This window comes from Triturus cristatus, chromosome 1_1 (assembly GCF_964204655.1).
Source record: "Triturus cristatus chromosome 1_1, aTriCri1.1, whole genome shotgun sequence".
In the NCBI taxonomy this organism is placed as follows: domain Eukaryota; kingdom Metazoa; phylum Chordata; class Amphibia; order Caudata; family Salamandridae; genus Triturus; species Triturus cristatus.
Window position 1 is genome coordinate 757228323 of NC_140579.1, and position 6273 is coordinate 757234595.

Sequence of the window (6273 nt, forward strand, 5' to 3'; positions counted from 1 at the left end):
GTTCTCTGGTCCGCCTCCTTGAGGGCGGGTCCTGCTCCCGGTCCTGCTTCAGTCTCTGTGCGCTCTGTGCGCTCTGCTTCGGGCTGTTTTTTTTTCTGGTTGGGGTCCGGTGCCGGGCTGCCTCCCTTGCAGCTGCTGTGGGTGGGGGCCCCACGGTTGCGTTGTTCTTCGGGTCATTTTGGCCCGGTGTTGGACGGCGGGAATACTTCCTCTGATGAGTGTTCTGTGTTGGTTCCTCCTTTCCCTCCGGGGTTTCCGGTTGCCTTTTTTTGATTGTGTAGTGGCGCTCGTCCTCTTGTGGTTCTGAGCGTTTCGCTTCTGCTTTCCGGTTCCCTGTTCTTTTCGTTGTGGCTGCATGGGACGTCCTTGTCGCTGTGTGTTAGGAGTCGCTCTGGACTCTTGGTTGGGGTCTTGGTCTCTTGCCCTGCTGCTTGAGGTTCACTTTCCTGGTCTTTCGGTGTGACTGGGTGCCTTCGTCTGAAGTGCGCTTCGGCGGCACATATCCTACCATTTGGTGCGATACTGTGAAGTTTAGCATGGCCCCTGCGCAGGGTTGACACGCGACTTCATGAGGCGTTCCGTATTACTGAGGTTTTCTGTGGCAGCGCCTGCTGGTTGGGGTCTTTGACTCTTACTCTCTGGCTGGGGTGTTCGATCCCTGGTCTTTCATTGTCTCTGTTTGCTGGAGACGCTGTGGCCTCCTGGGTGAGGTCAGAGACTCTTGCTCTCTAGGTTACGGTTTCACTTCCCATTGATTCTGTTCCATTGGATCGCATTTTGATTTAGTCTTACTCCTCAGAGTTCAGATATCCTCTCGTTTTCTCTGCTGTGTTGGGATGGGTTTTCTCTTCGGGGCGGTTGGGGCCTATTTCGACGTCGGTACCCGGTTTCCTGCTGGGTGTGCGTGCTCGTCGGGTCCCTGGGTTCTCTACTTGTCGCAGTGTTTGTCCCTTCCAGGGCGGTCTGTCTCGCCGACTTGGCCCTGCGGCCGTTCCTCCCTGTAGCCCCTGCTCTCGTCTTTTCTCGGGTGCGGGCTGGTTGGTTCCTGGTTGGCGGCCCGCCTGGGTGTGCCTGGTGCTGTGGACATGGTGTTGGGCTTTTCGCCCGGTGAGTTGTGTGTTCCCGTTCCCTGGTTTCGCCTTCCTTCCTATGTTCTCCTGTACCTGCCTGCTCCCCGATGTTGTCCTTGGCCGGTCCTGGTTGATGTGGCCTTCGGGGTTTTCGGGAACTGTGAGTTCCGGCTTGTCTGCTGGGGTGGGTCCTCTGTTTGCCCCTGTTCTGCTCCGGTTGTTGCAGTTTGGCTTGCCTTCCTCGGGCCGCTACGGTGGTGTCCCCTCCTCCTCCTGCTCCTTGGCCCGGTGGGCGTCCCTTGCACCTTCCTCCTCGTCGTTGCCTGTGTGTGCGGTGTTGGGTTCCCCCGCGCTCCCGTACTCCAGTTGGGGCTGGTGTCACGGTTCTCGGTTGGTACCTGTGGTGCGTGTTCACTTCTCCTGCGTCCTTCCGTGGGCTCTGGTGGTGGTGTTTTTCCGCTGGAGTGGCGTGGTGTGTTATGGTGTCCAGTGGATTTGGTCCCTGTTCCCTTGTGCTGGCCTCATCCGTGCGTTCCTTGCCGCTGGTTTCCTGCTTTTCTGGCTGTGTGGGTCTGGTCCCACGTGCTGTGGCTCTGTGGTTGATGTCCTACCTTGGGTGACTGTCCCCCTTCGTCTGGTTTGGTGTGGCCCCCCGGCTGTTCCGGTCTGGGTTGTCTACCCGGCTGCTGTTCTTCCGTGGGGTCGGTTTTGGGCTCCTTGTGCCTTGTCTGTCGGTGCTTTCCTGGTCTGTCCGTTGGGGGTCCTCCCCGTCTGGGTGGTCCTGGTGCTCTGTGGGGTTTCCCGCTTTCGCCTGTTCCCGTGGATGTCCCTTTCGGTAGGGCGTTTGGCTGCGGTTCCGGGTGTCCCTGGTTCTGTTCCGGGTGTCCCCTGCCTCTGGGGATGGCTCCCCTTCCGCCCTGTCTGCCCGTGTAGCCGGTGGTCGTTGTGTTCCGGTCTCCCCTTCCCGGGTGTTGGCGTCCTCTCCGCCTGTGGGGCGTGCTTCGGTTGTTCCGTTTTTGGCAGTGTATCGTCTGCCTTCTGTTGGCCGTTTCCTGGCTTGGTTTTGCCCCTGCCTTGCGGGGTCTTCTTGGGGCTCTTGCCTCGGTCTTTCTCTGCCTGGGTCCCGGGTGCTGGTTCGCGCCTGGGCTTGTTGGCTTGGCCGGGATGTTTCTCCTGTTGGTGGGGCTCGCCTGGGTGCTTCCCGATTCTGCTCCTGCGGCTTGTGGTTTCTTCTCCTACCACGTTTTTATTTGTTGCCCCTTGGGGACTGCTGGTTTTCCCGGTTATCTTCCCCGGTTGGGGCCCGACACTCCCTGTGCGGATTGGCTCCTGTTCTTCTTTGCCCCTGGTGGGGGTGCTGGGTCCTTCCGGCTCGGGTTTTATCCCTGGGGGTATGACCTTTCTCGGCCTCGTTCCATCCGGCTCTTCTGTCTTTCTCGCCTTTTGTGGCTTGCTGCCTGTGGCCTTGCCCCTGTGTTCTCTCCGGTACCTGTTGGGTCTCCGCTTTTCGACTGGGGCGGTCCTGGGGGTTGGTTTGCATTGCTGTGGCCTTGTGGGCTCTTCCTCCTAGGGTCTTGAGTTTGTGTCCCGGGGTTGGTTGGTTTTGCCTACCGGGTGCTCGCCTCGGCGGCTCCCTTGTTGCGTGTGGACTGTTGCTGGGGCTTTTTGCTTGTCCTCTGTGCTGGGCTGTGGTGCTCGTTCATTCTGCATTCCCCTTCCTTCCGGGTCCGTGGTGCTTTCTTGTGCTTGGGTCCCCTGGTGGGTGTTTGCCTTCTTGTTTGGGGCTTGGCCTTGGTCCTCTTCGATGGCCTTGCTGACGGGGGCACTTTGCTGTGGTTTCCTGTGGCCCCCGGGGTCTGTTTTGCCTTGCTCCTGCCTGGGCTCTCTCGTTGCTATCGCGTTCCCATCCGGGGATCCTTTGGGTGGCTGTGGTCCATGTCCCTCCTGCCTCTCCTTGCTGGTGGGGCTTGGGTGCCCTTCGTTTTGTTGTTCGGGTGGGGTGCTGGTTTCCTTTTCTGTGCCTCCTCCCGTTCTTGCGGCTCCTGCCGGTCTGGGTTCCCTCTGGTTCCTTTTGCTTCTACCCCTGATTGCCTCCGGTTCTGGTGGCTTTTGTTTTCTTCTCCCCTCCGGTCCTTGGTTTGGGGGTGGTTCGTCTCTCTCGCTGTTGGTGGTCCACCATGCGCGTGGCTGGGCTTTGGTCGGCCTGGGTCTCTTGCTGCTGTGGCCTTTTTTTGTTGGGTCTCTGTGGTGTGGCTGCCCTCTGTTTCTTCGTTCCCTGTGGGGCTCCGGTGGCTCATTGGCTGTTTGGGTCTCCCCTCGCTTTGGGCTGACCGTTGGGCGGTCTTGGCGTTTTGGACCGGCTTGCTGCTTTCTGTTTGTGGGCCTGTTTTCGGTTGCCTTTTGGATCCGTGTGGTCTGGTGCCTTGCCTTCTCTGTCCTCCTTTTGCCTTGGTTGGGCGGATTTTCTGGCGGCACTTCTTGTCTGGGGGGGTCCGGGGTTTTCGGCCCTTCCGGTGTTTTTCTGTCCCGGGCTGGTTCTTCCTGCCCGTGGTTGCCTCTCTCTTGGGTGGTTTTCTCCGCTCGTTTGGTCTGTTGGGTTTGCCCTCTCTCGTGGGTTTCCCTTCTGGTCCGTTGGTTTCTTGTGAGTTTCCATGAAGCCGCTTGGCTTTGGTATGTGCTCACTTTGTTAGTCATGTGGCGAGGAAGACTAACGAGGAGGTAATGCCCCGATTACTTACCGGTAATCTTCATTACTCCGAGTATAGTCTTCCTCGCCACATGAGTTCCCATCCCTCCCTCCCTGTCTGGCTCTCGGCTTCATGTTTTGGCTTGGTAGTTTCAGGCTGATGGGTTGGGCCGGCCCGCCTCTTATAGAGGTCATGGGTGTACTGGGTCGGCGATATTGGGAAGGGATGGGAGGCATGGGAGGCTGACTTTTTTTGCTTTGGAGGGTTCTGGTGTGGAGCTGAAGCTCACTTTGTTAGTCATGTGGCGAGGAAGATTATACTCGGAGTAATGAAGATTACCGGTAAGTAATCGGGGCATTACATCAGTTGTAGTCCAAAAATATTCTCAGGCCATCAGCTAGTTACAGCTACTTCTTTGTGACCTGAGAATGGTGCATCAGGTCCCTGATCTTAATACCTGTCTGCTAACCTAAGAGAAGGTCAGGTTGCTAGGGCATGACAACATTTGTGAAAGTGTGTGTGGTATGTATTTGAGGGAAAGGCATTCTATACTGAACAGTGGGACAAGATGCCATATTTATTTACAATTGAGCACACTGGTCATCTGAAAGGCCTAGAACACATCAAAATTTCCACCTCGCCTGCCTCGCTAGGCCGGTTTTAAATAAGCTTTTCTTCTGTGACATTAATCAATGTTATGAGGAGTGATGCCTGGCTTACAATCATGTAGCGATACTTGCTGGAAAAAACAAGCATTGGCAAATCCAACAGGTCTTACCGTTGTCAGTTGGTCTTTTGGCTTTGCCAATACCTGTTGCTTATTCTGAACAGCAATGTGAACAACTAAAATAAACGGCAAAGCCAGTAGGTTTGGGATAATGTAATAATGTAAGGAAACAGAATCATACATACTTGTGACTGTATGCACTACAAAATTAAAGCTAAATGTATTAGTTATGGCGCATGCACACACATACAGAAACAAGCACCACAAAGCCGGACCTATAAGTTAAGACCTACAGATATATTTATGCACCCAAAGACAACACAAAAATGGACACACCCAACAGAGGCACATATATTCACTACAAATATTGTGCAACCGCACTGGGGGCAAACAGTAATTCAGAGAAGAGAGAGGAAATGAGAAGTAAGGAGAGAAAGGGTAGAGAGGGGGGTGTATCTAAGAGAACTATAGACAGTGAAAGCACAAGAAATATGGAAAACAAACAAAAGGAAGAAAGGCTAAAGGATGGAAAAATAAAGGGGGGTGTGGAAGAGAAAAGGAAAACACTGAAAAAATATGCATTTGCCTCCAGAGTATGAAGACAGCATTAGCTAAGCAAGAATTGATAAAGCATAGACGAGACACAAAATATAGTGCATTGCATTTATGTCGCGCTTCACACCACTAGTGAGGTGCTGAAACAGACCGGACGTTAGACTGGATAAGGACTGGGAAAAGTGCTTTGCAAAGAAGGGCAATTCCTAAAAAGAGATGGCAAGAAAGGGAACAGTGTTGTGCGGGTTGAACAATTTAGGGAACAGTGGGTTGTTAAACTTTCCTTGCCACTTAAAATATACTTACTAGCAAAAGCGTAAATTGCCTTATATTAAATTTAAAGTTGTGTTTAAGTAGGTGTTGTTGTTCTGTTCCGGAATTAAGTAACAGGGTGCAATATGTATTGCTTTTTGAGAGCTTAGTGCCATGCTGAAGAGTAAAAGTCAGCACGGATTTAGGCAGGCACGTGGATGCTTTGAAGTGCAGGTATATCCACGTGCAGGCAAATGGTCTAGGTGGAGCACATGGGCTCTGACTGTGTCCTACAGCTGTTGAAACCAGTTCTTTAAATGGGCTGGTACTCTCAGGTCCGGCGTACCTGCACTTCTTTCATTTGAGAGAGAGTACCTGCACTTCTATGCAGAGGTGCAAAACTTTAAATTGGAGAGTACTCTGGTTTAGGGTCATGCACTTTTATATTTCCATTAAAAGCCCTTGTTGCAACATCTTAGAACATTAGAACATTTTCTAACTTCGTTCCAGAAATGTGAAAAAAAGGGTCGAGCAGAATGTAACTAATGGAGACTGGTAGGAACATTGGGAAAAAAAATCTCCTGACTGTAAAGACAAATAAATATGGACAACACTGCCTTGAGTGTATGTACTACCAGTGCACGCACCACCCGGATGTGAGCCAAGATCCAGCCGGACGTTATGCTGAAGAGAGTCGCGTAATGACTGGGAAGCAAACAGGACCTAGTGCAACATTCTCCCTGCAATGTAAATAATTATGAAAACAATACGAACAGTGTTTCATATTGCATCTAAAATGTCACATGAATGTCAGGTTTCCAAACTTACTATTGGGAATCAGGATCCTTAATTTTGCTTGCCCCAAAAGGTTATTTCAAACTTAAAATAAATTAAAGTTAAAATTTCTGAGCGGAAACTTAAAGAAGGAAAGAGGACTCCATACCATTTACACAAAACATTGTCAGGGAATCTAAAGTATATC

General features: G+C 52.3%; 1 non-coding gene across 1 annotated transcript; it reads left to right on the forward strand.

Moving 5' to 3' along the window:
* Positions 1-482: 482 nt before the first annotated feature.
* LOC146871035 (U6 spliceosomal RNA) lies at positions 483-588 on the forward strand. The gene has a single exon (XR_014959983.1). It is a non-coding gene; the product is annotated as a U6 spliceosomal RNA (small nuclear RNA).
* The last annotated feature ends 5685 nt before the right edge of the window (positions 589-6273 follow it).